Source organism: Heptranchias perlo, chromosome 22 (genome assembly GCF_035084215.1).
Source record: "Heptranchias perlo isolate sHepPer1 chromosome 22, sHepPer1.hap1, whole genome shotgun sequence".
Classification (NCBI taxonomy): Eukaryota; Metazoa; Chordata; class Chondrichthyes; order Hexanchiformes; family Hexanchidae; genus Heptranchias; species Heptranchias perlo.
In genome coordinates, this window is record NC_090346.1 from 41313192 (window position 1) to 41332883 (window position 19692).

The 19692-nt window shown below is 42.0% G+C and overlaps 1 long non-coding RNA gene across 1 annotated transcript; it reads left to right on the plus strand.

Moving 5' to 3' along the window:
- Positions 1-3691: 3691 nt before the first annotated feature.
- On the plus strand, positions 3692-14740 carry LOC137340943 (uncharacterized). The gene is made up of 3 exons (XR_010966913.1): positions 3692-3938; positions 10926-11016; positions 13900-14740. It is a non-coding gene; the product is annotated as an uncharacterized lncRNA (long non-coding RNA).
- Positions 14741-19692: the final 4952 nt, after the last annotated feature.

The window sequence follows — 19692 nt, forward strand, 5'->3', positions numbered from 1 at the left end:
CACTGGAGTTTAGAAGAATGAGAGGTGATCTTTTTGAAACATAAGATCCTGAGGGGGCAAGAAGGGGTGGATGCTGAGAGGATGTTTCCCCTTGTGGGAGAGACTAGAACTAGGGGCCACAGTTTAAAAATAAGGAGTCTCCCATTTAAGACGGAGATGAGGAAAAAATGTATTCTCTTAGAGGGTCGTGAGTCTGTGGAACTCCCTTCCCCAAACAGTGGTGGAGGCAGGGTCATTGAATATTTTTAAGGCTGAGTTAGATAGATTCCTGATTAACAAGGGGGGTCAAAGGTTATAGTAGGTAGACGGGAAAGTAGGGTTGAGGTCACAATCAGATCAGCCATGATCTTATCAAATGGCAGAGCAGGCTCGAGGGGCCGAATGGCCTACTCCTGCTCTTAATTCATATGTTCGTAATCAGAAAAAATTGACTCCGAGTTAAAGAAGGAGACGTTAGGACAGGTGACCAAATGCATGGTCAAAGAGGTAGGTTTTAACAGATAATGTTTCCATTTACACACATTTTTCAAAGCTGCTAACCAGATAATCTCCAGCTGAATGTTGAAAAAACCTTCAAATTTGACTTTCATGTAAGGATTTCTATAATATTTTTCTTTAGCATGTTTCCTATGTTCATAGGACACAAGGTTCACCAACTATTCCACTATTGGAATCGAGAGCACAAAATGAAAAAAAGGGGATTAAGAGGATTACCTGAAAGGTTAGAAGAAATTCTATGCTAATCGATCTGTGATAGGCACAAAACATCTCCAAATCTGTCAAAATACCACGTGTGGACAAAACAATTTGCCTTCTTTAGTTCTTTCAAGTTGCTGAAGCTTTTCATTAGACTGGGAAAGGCAACAGAACAAAGAACTACCCCCCATGCTTTGAATTTCAGTGGAGACTAGCCAGGTAGCTGACAGATTAAAATATACCAGCATTTGTTTAGTTGGATAATGAAAAATTGCTAAAGCCTTTCATTGGATTATCAACATCCATAAACCCTAAAGCATGGCTTTGGGACTGCTGACATAAAAAGGCCCAGCAGCAGCAATCAGGTTGAACCAGAAAACACTGTGATAAATAGTGAGGCATATGCACTGGGCAGTGTCATTACCCACTATCCTATCAAGGGAGCACCATTTTTATTATAGAAAAACCTTGGTGCTAGGCCAAGATCCATTGTATAGAACACTAACATGGTTGAAGAGTAGGTCTTTGGGTGAGACTAGTTGCAGGCTTGGCTGTGATGGTAAAATAGTTTGCCAACATTCTATAAAGGTCCACACATGAAGACTGGCCATGGCAGCATCCAGGCAACCATAGGAAAGCAAGAATCAGTGCCTTCTGAAAAGGGAGAAAATTGGAGGGGAAAAATTAAAGAACAACAAGTGGTACAGTGCACTGGAGCATCCACAGGCTGTATCACAGCCGAAATGAAACGTGGCATCCTGCCAAGTCAAAATTCCTAACACAGCAAGTTCTTGATTTCAGCCAAGCCACTGGGGAAGACAAAGAACTTGCCTACGGAGAGGGACAGAAGTTCAGAGGTCAAGTTGACCTTGGCTGTCTTATGCACCCCTGTTGGTAGGTTATAGGATGGCATTGGTCGATATGCGGAAGCAGATTGTCTCATCACCGTCTAAAGTAGGCAGCAGTTTGCAGCAGAAGGGATTAATAAAAGGGGTAAAAGTAAATTTATAAAGGAGTGAGAAAAAAAGACACTTTAGGCAGAGATGATAATTGACTTTAGGAATAGAGCTAACATGGTCGACTGGTAGCTGAATCATCTTGGCTTCCAAAGGCAAGGTCATGAGTTCAAACCCCAGGGCTGCCTTTGATTTTAATTTGCTTACACCCCAGACTGCTGAATCTCATCAACTCTCAGCTCAGTTTACTGGATGGAATTTTACACACAGATGAAACCTTTCAACTCACTGGATGAATAAGAGTTGACATAGTCTGAATCACTCCAGTACATCGAGAGTATTATTGGCAGTATTATGAGAAAAGACCATCCGTTCCCCAGCTCAGAAAGTTCATATTGTGTTTACAAAGTCCAGTTGTCACAGAAAAATAACCTTACAAAAAGCAAATACAATCAACAATTGGTGTGTTCTTGTTTCTTTTTTTCCAAAAATATTATTGAATCGAATAATATTATGTAGCATTTTACGTGCGTGTAAGAAAGAAAGAAATGCATTTATATAGCACCTTCCATGATCTCAGGACATCCCAATACACTTTACAGCCAATGAAGTATGTTTGAAGAGTAGTCACTGTTGTAATGTTGGAAAAGCAGCAGCCAATTTGCACACAGCAAGGTCCCACAAACGGTAATGACCAGATCATCTGATTTTGAGGGATAAATATTGGCCAGGACACTAAGGAGAACTCCACCGGTCTATCCTTGAAATAGCACCAATGGGATCTTTTACATCTACCTGAGAGGGCAGACAGGGCCTCAAATGAATAACTCATCTGAAAGACAGCACCTCCAACAGTGCAGCACTCCATTGAAGGGTCAGCCTAGATTTTTGTGCTCAAGTCTCTGGAGTGGGACTTGAACCCTCAACCTTCTGACTTAAAGGCAAGAGTGCTACCCACTGAGCCACAGCTGACAGCAAAACTCAGAGGAAGTTCTTTCAGGTTTGAGTTTATTTTTGAGTTTCCCTACTGCTTCACAGCACAATAACAATCCACCCGTACCCCATGGGGCTGGGGAGTTATTCTACATTTAAGTGGGAAGCCTTGCAGTACAAATCAGAAATTTGGACAGCATCGTCAAAGATTATTTCAACCATTAAAATAAAGAGTCAGAAAATCATGAGTATGCTGTAAGTGGACAAGATCCCCATCAACAGCACGACTCAGAAAATTACCTTCAAAGTTTTTTTCCCATCCTGTATTTTTAATAATTTCATTTTTATTTTGAGGAGTACATTTGAGGGAATGCAACATGAAATGTTTTACCTCTTTGCTGTTTCTTTATTTCCCTGCACTCTTTCTGCTATTTCTGGGTTCTTTTCACTTCCCTTTGCTATTTCTGCATCGTTTCTGCTGTTTCTCTGCATCGTTTCTGCTGTTTCTCTGCACTCTTGCTGCTGTGTTTTTGTTCTTGTGCATTCTTTTTGCTGTTTCTGTTACTCTCTCTGTTGTTTCTGTGTTACTCTGCACTCTTTTTGCTGTTTCTGTATTTTTCTGTGCCCTTCCTACTGTTTCTCTTCACTCTTTCTGCTGTTTTGAGAGAGTTTCTTCATTTCTCTCTGGTTCACTTTTTTGTTTCTCTTTAATTATCTTTCCTTTGGGTGCCTCTGAGATAATGAGTTGCATGCGTGCTTGGAAATGGAATCACTCAGATTCTTAGAAAAGGTAGGATCCACATATCTATTCTGAGAATCACTGTGATACTCTGAATAATTCACGATCATCATAAAAAGCTTGTAGAAACAGGTCTCTGTCAGAAATCTTTTCCAGATCCGTCTTTGGGTCTGTGTTCAAGTCTGTAGTGTAACACTTGCGAGTGTCTTGGATGAGTCGTAACTTGCTCGAGCGCAACATCAGGAAGGCTGAAGCTGTTGTTTTCAGCCCCAGGCACAAGCTCCACCCCTTTGGGTGGAGGATTCCATCCTCCTCACCCACCATTCTCTCAGGCTGTTCACAACCTCAGCTTCTTGTTGCACCCTGAACTGAGCTACAGACCCCCCCATATCTTATCTGTTACAAAGACTGCTTACTTCCGTCTCTGCAACATCATCTGCCTCTGCCTCAGCGACTCTTATACATATCTTTGTCACCTCCCAGTTCGATTACTCAAATCTCTCCTTGATGACCTCCCATCCTCCATCCTCGTCAGTGAACACTGGTTCGCTGTATTCCTCCAAACGAGAGCTAAACCTGTTTCTGGCTGGAGCGCAGATCACCTCATACAGGAGGTAGGTACCTTGTAACATAGATTAGGGCCAATGTGATCTCCTGGACTCGTTTTGATCACCTAAGGGGTTGAGAGAGGAAGTTTCCAGGTTTTTCTCCCCTAAAAATTGGCCTGGTTTTTTTTTTTAACCTCTCCCAGCAGATTACATGGCTCTGGGTGGGCGGGGATTGTATGCATTGTGATGCATCACAACTGTGTGGGACAGGCCAGATGGACCACTAGGTCTTTTTCTGTCCGTCATTTTCCTATGTTCGTATGTATCCTCCATAAACTCCAACATTCCAAAGCTCTGCCACTTCTGACCCACAATAACTCTCACTTGCCACATAAAGGGCAAAAGAGTAACTAGGGAGAGAGTAGGGCCTCTTAAGGATCAACAAGGTCATCTATGTGCGGAACCACAAGAGATGGGTGAGATCCTGAATGAATATTTCACATCGGTATTTACGGTTGAGAAAGGCATGGATGTTAGGGAACTTGGGGAAATAAATAGTGATGTCTTGAGGAGTGTACATATTACAGAGAGGGAGGTGCTGGAAGTCTTAACGCGCATCAAGGTAGATAAATCTCCGGGACCTGATGAAATGTATCCCAGGACGTTATGGGAGGTTAGGGAGGAAATTGCGGGTCCCCTAGCAGAGATATTTGAATCATCCACCGCTACAGGTGAGGTGCCTGAAGATTGGAGGGTAGCAAATGTTGTGCCTTTGTTTAAGAAGGGCGGCAGGGAAAAGCCTGGGAATTACAGACCGGTGAGCCTGACATCTGTAGTGGGTAAGTTGTTAGAGGGTATTCTGAGGGACAGGATCTACAGGCATTTGGAGAGGCAGGGACTAATTAGGAACAGTCAGCATGGTTTTGTGAGAGGAAAATCATGTCTCACGAATTTGATTGAGTTTTTTGAAGGGGTAACCAAGAAGATAGATGAGGGCTGTGCAGTAGACGTGGTCTACATGGACTTCAGCAAAGCATTTGACAAGGTACCGCATGGTAGGTTGTTACATAAGGTTAAATCTCATGGGATCCAAGGTGAGGTAGCCAATTGGATACAAAATTGGCTTGACGACAGAAGACAGAGGGTGGTTGTAGAGGGTTGTTTTTCAAACTGGATGCCTGTGTCCAGCAGTGTGCCTCAGGGATCGGTGCTGGGTCCGCTGTTATTTGTTATTTATATTAATGATTTGGATGAGAATTTAGGAGGCATGGTTAGTAAGTTTGCAGATGACACCAAGATTGGTGGCATTGTGGACAGTGAAGAAGGTTATCTAGGATTGCAACGGGATCTTGATCAATTGGGCCAGTGGGCCGATGAATGGCAGATGGAGTTTAATTTAGATAAATGTGAGGTGATGCATTTTGGTAGATCGAATCGTGCCAGGACCTACTCCATTAATGGTAGGGCGTTGGGGAGAGTTATAGAACAAAGAGATCTAAGAGTACAGGTTCATAGCTCCTTGAAAGTGGAGTCACAGGTGGATAGGGTGGTGAAGAAGGCATTCGGCATGCTTGGTTTCATTGGTCAGAACATTGAATGCAGGAGTTGGGATGTCTTGTTGAAGTTGTACAGGGCATTGGTGAGGCCACACTTGGAATACTGTGTACAGTTCTGGTCACCCTATTATAGAAAGGATATTATTAAACTAGAAAGAGTGCAGAAAAGATTTACTAGGATGCTACCGGGACTTGATGGTTTGACTTATAGGGAGAGGTTAGACAGACTGGGACTTTTTTCCCTGGAGAGTAGGAGGTTTCGGGGTGATCTTATAGAAGTCTATAAAATAATGAGGGGCATAGATAAGGTAGATAGTCAAAATCTTTTCCCAAAGGTAGGGGAGTCTATAACGAGGGGGCATAGATTTAAGGTGAGAGGGGAGAGATACAAAAGGGTCCAGAGGGGCAATTTTTTCACTCAAAGGGTGGTGAGTGTCTGGAGCGAGCTGCCAGAGGCAGTAGTAGAGGCAGGTACAATTTTGTCTTTTAAAAAGCATTTGGACAGTTACATGGGTAAGATGGGTATAGAGGGATATGGGCCAAGTGCAGGCAATTGGGACTAGCTTAGTGGTATAAACTGGGCGACATGGACATGTTGGGCCGAAGGGCCTGTTTCCATGTTGTAACTTCTATGATTCTATGATTCCATGATTCTATCCCCATTTTTGCTGACTTGCATTGGCATCCCATTCCCAACTCATCAAATTTGAAGTCCAACATCCTTATCTTTAAATCCCTCCATGGCCTTACCTTACCCTGTTTTTGCAATCTACTTAAGCTCTATATCCCCTCCCAAACGCTTTGTTCCTCTGACTCAGGCCTTTTGTGCATCAACCATCCCTTTGCCCCACTATTGGTAGTAAAGCCTTCAGCTGAATAGTTTTTGAAACTCCCTCCCTAAACCCCTCTGCCTCCCCATCTTGCTTTCCTCCTTTAAAAATCTTTTCAGAACCCATCTCTTTGGCTGAGCCTTCATCCACCCCTCCCAATCTCTCCTTTTCTGGCTCACTGTTTTTCTAACTATATAAATGTAAGAAGTTGTTGTATATTATTCATGTTCTGCTGTTAGATGCCACTGGATGATTAATAAAACTGTGTCATATTAAATGCACAAAATATACTAAATAAGAGCATAATATCACCACTGCACTGACCTTTTCTCCATTGTGACTTCAATATGAACTCCTGAAAATTGAACAAGTCTAAATAGGCGCCTGGTGTCAGAAATCTAGCTCAATCAGTGCTTTAACCCATCACTACTGCCATTAACTTTGACTAGCACTTAATCCTTATTGCTGGTCTTTAACTATCTCCTCCTTGTACCTCTTGTACTCTTGCATTTAGCCAGTCCGGTATTTGACAGTAAGACTGATTATTATAAAATGATTTCCCAGGTGGCTACTTGAAAACGATGCACAAAATAAAAATTGCAAAAGTAAATTTTAGCAGTCATTTCTAAGAGGTACTTTTGAACTCAAGGAGTGAGCTACGATAGGACAGAAACTACAAGGAGGCTGTGTATGAAAAAAAAATTCTGCTGCTTTTCAGTTGCTGATTAATTGTAAATAAGTTCCACAATAATAGTTTAAAATTAGAATAATTTTTTCACCTGCACAGTAGGAACATTCATTTAAAAAGGGGACAATTGAGGCCACTACCCCTCTTAGCTCAGCAAGTTTATTCAGTGTGTAACAGAATCACATAGATCAGGAATATCTCAGGCTCGATCTGAAGTCTGTGCTGCGATAGGTAGGGATGCGACAATTGGCTTAAGTACTCCTGAGGAAAATCAGCCTGGATTCCCACTCCCGAATGCTATTCAGTGACCCCCACCCCCCATATTGGAAGTACCTGCGTGCGGATGCCAGTTAATGATGGAATCAAGTTTGGCTGCAGTACTTCCTCCCTGTGGCCTACAGTCAAATCACCTGCTGCCAATCACTGTCAAGGCTCATGCATCAATAGCAGCCACTTGGGCAAGTTATGGGATAGCGGCTGCCATCAATACCACGAGACGGAGTCAGTGCCTTCAGGAGAGGAGGGAGAGGGAGTAAAGCTGGCAGGGACAAAAAAATAAAAAGGGACCTGTGCCAAGGCATGAATTCCCCATACATGCTGCCATGCCTGGTTTAAAAGAGCAACTAGATAAAGGAAATATTTGCTTTGCTATGTGTTCCCTTGTGATGAGCACCAATACGTTCAGTGCTGAACATACTCTACCTAACCACACTATACACACCATACTAAAGATTAAGGCTGTAGTGCTATATTCTACCACACCACATATCATGTGATATAGATTGAAATCTTCTATTTATGCACTTGCACTTTTAGTGCCGGTAACATCTGCATTTTCTCTTACAATCAGTTAGCTTTATTTGCATTTCTCTTTTCCTGTTACATTTCAATGATGTGATCCCTAGCACAAAAACAGAATGCACAATTGAAGTTAGCAGTGAGCAAGATTACTTCACATAGAATTACATTGAATTTACAGCACAGAAACAGACCATTTGGCCCAACAGGTCTATGCCGGTGTTTGTGCTCCACACAAGCCTCCTCCCACCTGACCTCATCTCACCATAAAAACATATCCTTCTATTCCTTTCTCCCACTTACACTTATCTAGCTTCCCCTTAAATGCCTCTGTGCTATTCGCCTCAACCACTCCATGTAGCAGCAAGTTCCACATGCTCACCACTCTCCGGGTAAAGAAGTTTCTCCTGAATTCCTTATTGGATTTATTAGTAACTATTTTATATTTATGGTCCCTAGTTTTGGACTTCCCCATAAGTGGGTCGGTGCTGGGTCCCCAACTCTTTACAATCTATATTAACGATTTGGAGGAGGGGACCAAGTGTAACATATCAAAGTTTGCAGATGATACAAAGATGGGAGGGAAAGTGGAGAGTGAGGAGGACATAAAAAACCTACAGGGGGATATAGACAGGCTGGGTGAGTGGGCGGAGATTTGGCAGATGCAATACAATATTGGAAAATGTGAGGTTATGCACTTTGGTAGGAAAAATCAGAGAGCAAGTTATTATCTTAAAGGCGAGAAACTGGAAAGTACTGCAGTACAAAGGGATCTGGGGGTCCTAGTGCAAGAAGATCAAAAAGTTAGTATGCAGGTGCAGCAGGTGATCAAGAAGGCCAACGGAATGTTGGCTTTTATTGCTCGGGGGATAGAATATAAAAACAGGGAGGTATTGCTGCAGTTATATAAAGTATTGGTGAGACTGCACCTGGAATACTGCATACAGTTTTGGTGTCCATACTTAAGAAAAGACATACTTGCTCTCGAGGCAGTACAAAGAAGGTTCACTCGGTTAATCCCGGGGATGAGGGGGCGGACATATGAGGGGAGGTTGAGTAGATTGGGACTCTACTCATTGGAGTTCAGAAGAATGAGAGGCGATCTTATTGAAACATATAAGATTGTGAAGGGGCTTGATCGGGTGGATGCGGTAAGGATGTTCCCAAGGATGGGTGAAACTAGAACTAGGGGGCATAATCTTAGAATAAGGGGCTGCTCTTTCAAAACTGAGATGAGGAGAAACTTCTTCACTCAGAGGGTAGTAGGTCTGTGGAATTTGCTGCCCCAGGAAGCTGTGGAAGCTACATCATTAAATAAATTTAAAACGGAAATCGACAGTTTCCTAGAAGTAAAGGGAATTAGGGGTGACGGGGAGCGGGCAGGAAATTGGACATGAATTTAGATTTGAGGTTAGGATCAAATCAGCCATGATCTTATTGAATGGCGGAGCAGGCTCGAGGAGCCGATTGGCCTACTCCTGCTACTATTTCTTATGTTCTTATCCTCTCCACGTCTACCCTATTGAACCCCTTCATAATTTTAAAGCCTCTATCGGGTCACCACTCAGTCTTCTCTTTTCTAATGGGAAGAGCCCCAGCCTGTTCAGTTTTACCTGACAGTTATAATCTCTCAATTCTGGTATCATCCTTGTAAATCATTTTTGCACTTTCTCCAATGCTTCTTTATCCTTTTTGTCATATGAAGACCAGAACTGTGCACAGTACTCAAAGTGTGCATGATAGTAATAATCTATTCCGTGCCCATCTATCTAGCAACTCCATGTTTGAATCCCTCCAATCAGGTTTCCACCCCTGCCACAGTATTGAAACAGCCCCTTATCAAAGTCACAAATGACATCCTATGTGACTGTGACGATGGTAAACTATCCCTCCTCATCCTTCTCGACCTGTCTGCAGCCTTTGACACGGTTGACCACACCATCCTCCTCCAATGCCTCTCCTCCATCGTCCAGTTGGGTGGGACTGCGCTCGCCTGGTTCCATTCTTATCTATCCAGTTGTAGTCAGAGAATCACCTGCAATGGCTTCTCTTCCCGCTCCCGCACCGTTACCTCTGGAGTCCCCCAAGGACCTAGCCTTGGCCCCCTCCTATTTCTCATCTACATGCTGCCCCTCGGCGACATCATCCGAAAATACGTCAGATTCCACATGTATGCTGACGACACCCAGCTCTACCTCACAACCACCTCCCTCGACCACTCCACTGTCTCTCACTTGTCACATTGCTTTTCCGACATGAGCAAAAATTTCCTCCAACTAAATATTGGGAAGACTGAAGCCATTGTCTTCGGTCCCTGCCACAAACTCTATTCCCTAGCCACCGATTCCATCCCTCTTCTTGGCCCCTGTCTGAGGCTGAACCAGACCGTTCGCAATCTCGGCGTCCTCTTTGACCCTGAGATGAGCTTCCAACCACATATCCGCTCCATCACCAAGACCGCCTACTTCCACCTCCGTAACATCGCCCATCTCCGTCCCTGCCTCAGCTCATCAGCTGAGTTACCTCCAGACTGGACTATTCTCCTGGCTGGCCTCCCATCTTCCACCCTCCATAAACTTGAGCTCATCCAAAACTCTGCTGCCCTTATCCTAACTCTAATCAAGTCGCTTTCTCCCATCACCCCTGTGCTCGCCTACACTGGCTCGCGGTCCGGCAACGCCTCGATTTTAAATTTCTCATTCTTGTTTTCAAATCCCTCCATAGCCTCACCCCCTCCCTATCTCTGTAACCTCCTCCAGCCCTACAACCCTCCGAGGTCTCTGCGTTCCTCCAATTCTTGCCTCTTGTGCATTTTTAATGGCTTCACCATTGGCGGCCGTGCCTTCAGCTGCCAAGGCTCTAAGCTCTGGAATTCCCTCCCGTCTCTCTCTCCTCCTTTAAGACGCTCCTTAAAACTTACTTCTTTGACCAAGCTTTTGGTCACCTGTCCTAATACCTCCTTATGTGAATCAGTGTCGAATTTTGTTTGATAACGCTCCTACGAAGCGTCTTGGAACGTTTTACTACGTTAAAGGCGCTACGTAAATGCAAGTTGTTGTTGTTGTTATTCTCTAACCAAAAGAAAATGCGCAGGGCACTGGGGTGAGTAGTTCCTCCAGTAATCAAGTGTACAGACACTGTAAATAAACTAGTGAAGATTTTGTCTGTTTTGTATTTCTAGTGACATTGCAAACATGTTCTAAAACCAGAGGAACAGCGATTAGAAAAATTCTACTAATTACAAGAGGCTGGCAGAATGAGAAGACAGCTAAGTACGTAGAGTTTGGCCTAAATTGGAAATTGGGGCTGAAGTGTGGTTGGCTTGAAGCTTTCAGTTATTTGAGATAAGAACATAAGAACATAAGAAATAGGAGCAGGAGTAGGCCAATCGGCCCCTCGAGCCTGCTCCGCCATTCAATAAGATCATGGCTGATCTGATCCTAACCTCAAATCTAAATTCATGTCCAATTTCCTGCCCGCTCCCCGTCACCCCTAATTCCCTTTACTTCTAGGAAACTGTCTATTTCTGTTTTAAATTTATTTTTGAGTCCATTTATTACGGCAGGACAGTGGAAAGCAGTGTCGTGCACAACTCGTGTGAGGTTGAAATTTCTGGAAACCATGGGGTAAACTTTTATCTTCAGTGCTCCCAACGAGAGCTTCGCACACCAAGAGCGCACGTCGGGATTTCAGGCGTGCGTCCCCGCCACAATTTTCCGTCCTATGCGCTAACGAGCTGGAGAAACAGCTGGGAACACTCTCCAATGTATGGGAAGAGGAGGAGTTCCTAGACTGCATAAGAGAAGAGATGGTCACCTTGTAGCTCGTGAAGAATAGTGAGACAATGGAAGGGAAGTGGGTGACCAGATGCTAGGGGAGGTGGTCAACTCAGGTAGAGGCAGTACAGGAAATTCTTGGGGGATGTGAAGATATCTAACAGATATGCAGTACTGAATGCCTCTGATGCAGGCAAGAACCGCAAATCAGAGGAGGGAAATCACAAGCAATGCCACTGCATCATGGGGCAAATAGTTATTGTTGGGGGGGGGGGGGGCGGGTGGAAGAAGTGGTTGTGCTCAGAGAAAATAAGTGGTCACCCCCAAATGTTCTTCTATATTCAGATCACTGTAGCACTGTACCTTTTTTTGTTGGTCATGTATTAAAAATAGTTCTGGATGCATTCTAAAAATCCCTCCCCATTTTAAGCACATTCTTTTGTCTTACACGAACATATGAAAATGATGGCCAGGAAAAGACCTACTGGTCCATCCAGCCTGTCCCACATAGTTGTGATGCTTTATGCAACACAATCACACACTCCCCACCCGCCTGGAGCCATGTAATCTCCTGGGAGAGGTGAAAAAACAGTTAAATACCCAGGCCAATTAGGAGGTGGGGGGTAAGGGGGAAATGGGAAAATTCCTCCTTTGGCAATCAAAACTAATCCAGAAGACCACCCTGGCCCTGATTAACATTACAAGGTGCCTTCCACTTGTACACGGTGATCTCCGCTCCAGCCAGAAACAGCTCCAGCTCTCGTGAAGATATAACAGTGAATCAGTGGTCACCGCACAGGCCGGCAACCTGTTCCACAGATCCACTATTCTCTGGGAAAAAAAGAGCCACCTAACATCCAACCTAATTCTGCCCTTACATAACTTGTAAATGTGACCCTTAGTCCTCCCGAACATATTGAGTTGAAATAATTAGTCTACGCCATTCTACTTTAGGACAGTTGTCACTAGAAGAATGAAATAGGCCTCTATAAGTAGGACAGCAAATTATTATAGTGTGACTGATAAACTGGATTTTACAATAAATATACGTGGCTACAAGAGCAGGTCAGAGGCTGGGTATTCTGCAGCGACTGACTCACCTCCTGACTCCCCACCATCGACAAGGCACAAGTCAGGAGTGTGATGGAATACTCTCCACTTGCCTGGATGAGTGCAGCTCCAACAACACTCAAGAAGCTCAACACCATCAGCCCGCTTGATTGGCACCCCATCCACCACCGTAAACATTCACTCCCTTCACCACCAGCGCACTGTGGCTGCAGTGTGTATCATCCACAGGATGCACTGCAGCAACTCGCCAAGGCTTCTTCAACAGCACCTCCCAAACCCACGACCTCTACCACCTAGAAGGACAAGAGCAGAAGGCACATGGGAACAACACCACCTGCACGTTCCCCTCCAAGTCACACACCATCCTGACTTGGAAATATATCGCCATTCCTTCATCGTCGCTGGGTCAAAATCCTGGAACTCCCTTCCTAACAGTACTGTGGGAGAACCTTCACCACACGGACTGCAGCGGTTCAAGAAGGCGGCTCACCACCACTTTCTCAAGGGCAATTAGGGATGGGCAATAAATCCCATGAACGAATAAAAAAAATAAATACATTTATTGATCAAGGAGAAATGAAAAGAAATAAAGAAAGAACTTGCATTTATATAACGGCTTCCACATCTTCAGGAAAGCCCAGAGTGCTTCACAGCAAACAAATCAATTTGAAGTGTAGTTACTGTTGTTATGTAAGCAGCCAATTTGCGCACAGCAAGGTCCCACAAGCAGCAATTAGATGAATGACCAGTTAATCTGTTTCAGTGCTGTTGTTTGAGGGATGAATGTTGAGCAGGACACCTGGGCAACTCCCTGCTCATCTTCAAAACAAATGAAAAATGTATGAGTGGATGCTGAGAGAGGCCAGCACTGGAAGAAAAATGGACATGTTTTTGTGTCTGATTGGCTTCTCTTTTTGATTTGACACAAAATCCAGTTCAGAAGGCAAATTGCAGCCCTTTTGAGATGATAGTTTACGATAATGAGATCATATTTAGGAACTACAGGGTGATAATGGAACTTGTATGTCTTGCAATACAGTAACAACCTATCAGTTCTTACCTAACATCCCCAGCTACAGTGTTTGGAGCAAGGTAATATGCAATGTTCTTCTGCTTCCTGATGGCCCTCCAAATGTTGCCCTGTATCTAAGGGGATCTGTGTGACACACAACATGTTTGTTGTCGAAAGAGAAGTACTAAGAAGGTATCTTAAAAATTTGCTAACATTTACTTAAAAGGAAACATTTTGCAAAGTCTGTATTGTATCAGTATTAATAACAATTGGATCATTCTTTTCTCCTTGCATAGGAAGTTCATCTATGACGTCAGCACAAGGAGGTGTAAGACTACAGATGAATGACCAGGCATAAATAAAAGTTCTTCCGAAGCTATTTTGTCCAAAGCTACTCTAAAGTTAATGACAGTGAAGAAGTTAATTTATAATTAATGGATGTGAGCAATTACAGAAGCTCAGGCCACTCTCCTTACATAACCCGAGGCTCTATCATCCATAAATAGAGTGTGGATTTATCACTGACAGTCACATCTTAATATCCATTGAGATCTGAACCGTCCAGATCTCAAAAAGATTGGTTGAATAGTAATTCAGCAATTCTCTGTATCATTTTAGTAAAGCACTAAACCTAAAAAGAAAAACTTAACAAATTAATCTAGGAAATGATAACCTGAATAGTCAAACACATTAAACCATGGGAACAATGGCAACACATTCTAATCCATACAGTAGCAGGTTATTCTCACATTTAATGATTAAATTACATTTTTCACCCAATAAGTAATTGTCTATTAAAAGACCCCTCACTTTTTTCCAACATTTTCATAAGACGACAAAGAACACTCAAGTGGAGGAAAGTTAATGTTCAATGAGTGTTTATTCTGGGAATTTCTTTTTTTTAAAGATGTTTCCCCCCACCCCATAGACTTTCTCAGTCCAAAAGGGAAGCCTGGAGAGCTGGTTCCTACCAATGCTAACACACGTGTGTGGAAATTGTCTCGGGGTTGGGAGAGGGGGGACTCATCCCCTGATTTCCTCTCTCTGAGAAATATCTAATTCCTATTCAGCAGCACCCCCCACCTTGGTGGAGACTAGGAATTCACAGCGTGGAGAACTATATATGTGAACCCTTGTCCTAACACTCAGTGGTATTGTGCACTGAAGTTCTAATGATCTGTGCCATTCAGCGCCTTTTAATTGGAAAAGAAATTGTTTGTATTTGCTCAATTTTCATTTTTTAAATTTATGAAAGTGTGATTAGGGAGCTGGAGCAATAAAGAACACTTTGTACTCTTATGAAATCAGTAATTCTGAACTGCTTCTAAAGGACCCAGATAAAACATTTAAAAAACAGTCTTTGAATAATGCAATGCTGACTGGACTCTTTAAAACCAGATCTGAACAATTAAATCAAATATATGCTCAGTGCCGGACCAGACTCATCATACTGCCTGGCTTGATGACAAATTAATTATAAAGTGAGTATTGACACCACTACGTCAGCCAATGAGTTGGAGGCAGGGCGGGACTTACGGCAGGACTTATAGCAAACATTCTATTTTACAGCAAACCAAGTCTATTTACTCAGCAAACAGCAGAGTTTATTTTAAATACTGCTCTGCAGCAAACAGAGTCTATTTTAACAGAGTCTCTACGAACTGCAGCAAACAAAACTCATGACCGAATCTACAGCAAAGTCCCCTGATAAAAGCAGGATTATTTCTCCAGCAAAATGTAATCAGGGGAGGATAGTTACATAATACAAATTATTTGCGTAAAATCAATCCCAGTCACTTACAGCAGTGCGGGCTCCAGGAGTGATTAATGGGGGAATTACCCAATCATCTCCATTCTGGCCGGGACTTGTGGTGTCACTATATGCAGCCAATTAATTATTTTTACATTCAGACTGACATGGGGAAAGAAAGTTTTCTGTAACATTTTTACTGCAGAATTGTTACAATTTCAAGTCTGTCATAGATGCCGTCTTGGGGGTCAGTGGGGTCAGTTGCTCCTGTAAGTAGCCTGAGCGCCTTATTTTGATAGGAGTTGACTCACACTGCCCTATATGTATTTGTATGGTAGCATAACCCAGCTCTGTAATGATAACATCCCCTTTCTGATCTGACCTGAATATCCGTGCCTTTTATATGTGTGTTTCTTCAATCTCTCTGCAGGTAGACCGAGCAAACACTTGGAGAGATGAGGCTGAATACAAATTGTTAAGCTGTTTTATTTCACAGCAGGTGAACATACAGAGTCATTCACTTATTTCAAGCAATACAACATGTCTTTGCATGATAATACAAAATAATGAATGTGCTATGCTTCCCCATATGCATGATAATACAAAATAACAAACATGCTATGCTTCCCCATATCTTACTCGACTGAAATAGAATAACTCCTCTGCATTCTGGTCTTCAGCCAAAGGCACAGCCTGCTCTCCCTGCAGCCTCCTGTCTTTTCTACCCTTGGCTTGACTCCAGAGTCAGCTTTTAGTCAAACTGACTACCCCCTCACCCAAGAGTGGAATTAACCAGCCTAACTCGGCAATGACTCCTTGAGTTTAAATGAGTAGAGTTGCTGCAGCAGCAATGAGTGTGAATGATCATTGTCTGCAGAACACTGGTTCAGATGGCCTGTCTGAATCTTAATCTATATCTCACAGCCCTACTCACATGTGAATTTACCCCCATTGACCTAAATTAACTTCAATAGTAGCATTTTAACATCTATTATACCAAGGTTCCCCTCCCATCACCTTGAGGGCATAGTCAGAAACCTGAAACATGACATGACAAGAATTATGTACAATTACCTTGAAATAAACACCCTTTAATATCTTTTGGATCATCTAAAATCTATAAATAATTGAATTACATAACTGCTGCTGATAATATTTATATATTATAGATTATAGATAATGATCCCTATTTGAACTGCCGATAACTGTGACAGCACTGAGGAGGAACAATGTGCAGGAGAAAGCTAATTAATAATCCAGATAAAGTCTGAAGATATGTGTCATTGCTAGATAAGGCTCCAGAGATTTTAAAAAAAACTATTTAGGTAATCTATCCTTTTGTAATTTAAATCAATTTAATCTGTTATAGATTGCCCATCAATTAGAGAATACATATCTGGCAGTGAGTAACAAGGGCTGAACAATTTGGATAATGTTAGAATTATAATCGTCTTCTGATCCCCAAAATTAAATTGTAGCCTTGAATTTCCAGTGTGGCATTGGTTATAACATACACTGTGTACTTACGTCCTTAAAATATGACTTGTTTCTGTTTCTTCCCATTGTTGAGTGAGGCTTTAATGGCCTTCTAAATGACATCACGCCTGTAGTTCAAATGAAGCTGAGGTGATTTATAACTGGCAGCCAGACCCAGTGATATAATTAACTCCTTTAACCAGTCCCCACTATCTGTCATTGTTTATAACATGTACAGCTATATTAAAAGGAGATTTTTTTTATTCTCCTACCTGCACAATCTTCAGCTGAGAGGCCAGGCTTCTGCTGCTACTATTGTCTAACCAGCTGGTAGGAAGTGCACGAGAGAAGACTGGAGTGAGCATTTCTCTGATTTCTCTTTCCTTCCTTCTGGTCTAGCACCTGGTCTTTGCTTGACTTGTCCCCACAACTGCATAGCTGAAACCAGTAACCCAGCTTTTGGGAATCATGGGCTACTACTCCTGCAACTTGTCCCATCACACAACCCACTCATACCTACTGCTTCAGTTAGATGTGAGGCTTCTAATCTATGTTTGGTTGTTTATTCCGCTGGCAGTGGCTGTTAGTGCAGACACTGTGCCATCTGTGATGCTCACACAACTTGACATCACTAATGGAGGCCTAACACTGGATTCCTGGGAAATTCTATTCCAGTCCATACTGCAATTTATTAATCAACACAGCCCTGAATAAAATACACACATTTTTCACAGGACTAGCAATGTCCACCATTAACTATTATTAACCACATTAGATAGCTGTCCTTTTGGAATTTAACTCAACTTAATCGGACATAGATCACCCATCAATTAGAGAATAAGTATCTGGCAGTGAGCAAGGGCTGAACAATTGTTACAATACTTAAAGTTGCTGTAAGTATATACTGGCAACAAAAACATCTGAAATGTACAGGACTGTGGTAAAACATTCAAGTTTTGATTTGGAAATATATTTTTTAACTGCACGTGTTTTAACTCAATTTTACATAGCCATTGAAATATGATCTATTTTAAGTTATCAATTAGAAAAAAACACTTGCCGCAATATTTGAATGAACAATGAACTGGTTCTTCAAAGCTGATCTGCCTGATTGGTACCATTGATTTCAGCATAACTTTGAATGAAAGATAGCACTTTGATGGAAACAAACGGAATTTTATGTATCACGTTAAAGGTTTATTTATTCGCAGTAACAGCACAATTATATTAATGCTACACACACAACTTCTATGTTTAATGTTTTATACAAAACAACACACACCTAGGAGGAACTGATACCAACATTTTCAGGTTTTATGGCATAATTGGAAATCGTTGATTGTACTGAAGCTTGTAATTCCATTCATGCAATATACACTCTGTTGCTCTGCAGGTATATATATATAGATGTAGATATATGTATGTATATGAAATTGGACAGTCAAGATGAATTACCATACCGTATGCAATCCCAAATTGGTGGTATCCAGACACTTCCACTCACACATATTTTGTCTCAGTAATATATTGCACTATACCTGCTCTTCATATTCCTAAGTCTACTTTGGTTTGTGCCCAGTTCTAATATGCCTGGGATATAATGTATATACAACTTGGCATGGCAATTCTTCCCCAACCATTTACTATTTGATCCCCTAATGGCCTAATGAGTAAAAGGCACTGCCGGTGCAACATTGAGCCATACTGTACTCTATTGACTGTACTATCTTCTATGGTTACAAGGATGCTGATACTCCAGGTGGAAATTTCTGATGCCTGCGCCACCAGCAATGCACTTGAGGCCTCGGAGAGTTCCGCCCTCAATGTTCAAGCTGACGTATGACAAATGCTCACTTGAACAATGTACCAGAAGACTGCTAGCAACTATGGATCTGTACTCCATGTTTTAAAACAAGTAAATCATTCATTCTATCAAGTAAAAATGTTACTTTGATTTAAAAACTAACAAGCAGTGTATTAGTGGTTAACAGCAGCAGACCTACCGACTAAAATCTAATGTTGGCAATAAACTATCTGCAAAATGAATGAGTTTAGGGTAATGTCTCAAGCAACCTGAACACATTGTCAGAGTTGCGATTTTCTGAATGGCGAAGTCTACTCATCTGGTTAATAACAGAATTAAATATACGAAATGGAAATAGAATGGAGGTTCCACATAAAATGTGGGAGCTGAACAATCAGAATATGTAAGCAGATTTTTTTTTTGTTACCATAAAGGAGTTTATTCTTCACAGGAATTCGTGGAAAAAGAAAAACAGCCTCCCCCCAAAAATTATTATTAAAAGGGAAGTGAAACAGGACAAATCTAAATACTTCAAGAAAATGAAATCCGTGGATTGCAAACCCCTTTAACTCCAACAGGTGATTTGTTGCCAAAAGGAATGATTCTGAAGTCCCCAGTACACTTACTATGTGTGTCTGTGTTTATAGTCTTCTGAGAATCGAAAACAAAATACTGCAGATGCTGGAAATCTGAAGTAAAAACTGAAAATGCTGGAGAAGCTCAGCAAGTCAGGCAGCTTCTGTGGAGAAAGAAACAGAGTTAATGTTTCACCAGTTCTGACAAAAGGTCTTCAACCTGAAACGTTAACTATGTTTCTTTCTCCACAGAAGCTGCCTGACTTGCTGAGCATTTTCAGTTTTTACCACTAAGAATCGAAATGTTTTTTTTGCACTAAAAATTGAATTATCCAAATAATTAAGCACCATTAAAAATACAGCGAAACGCTAATTTAGTGCTTAAAAATTGAATTATCAAATTATTTGCATGGAGCAAGTCTGAATTAAGAGCAGACCTTTTAGGCTAGCTAAATGCAAACTGTTGTTTGGAACATCATGCAAA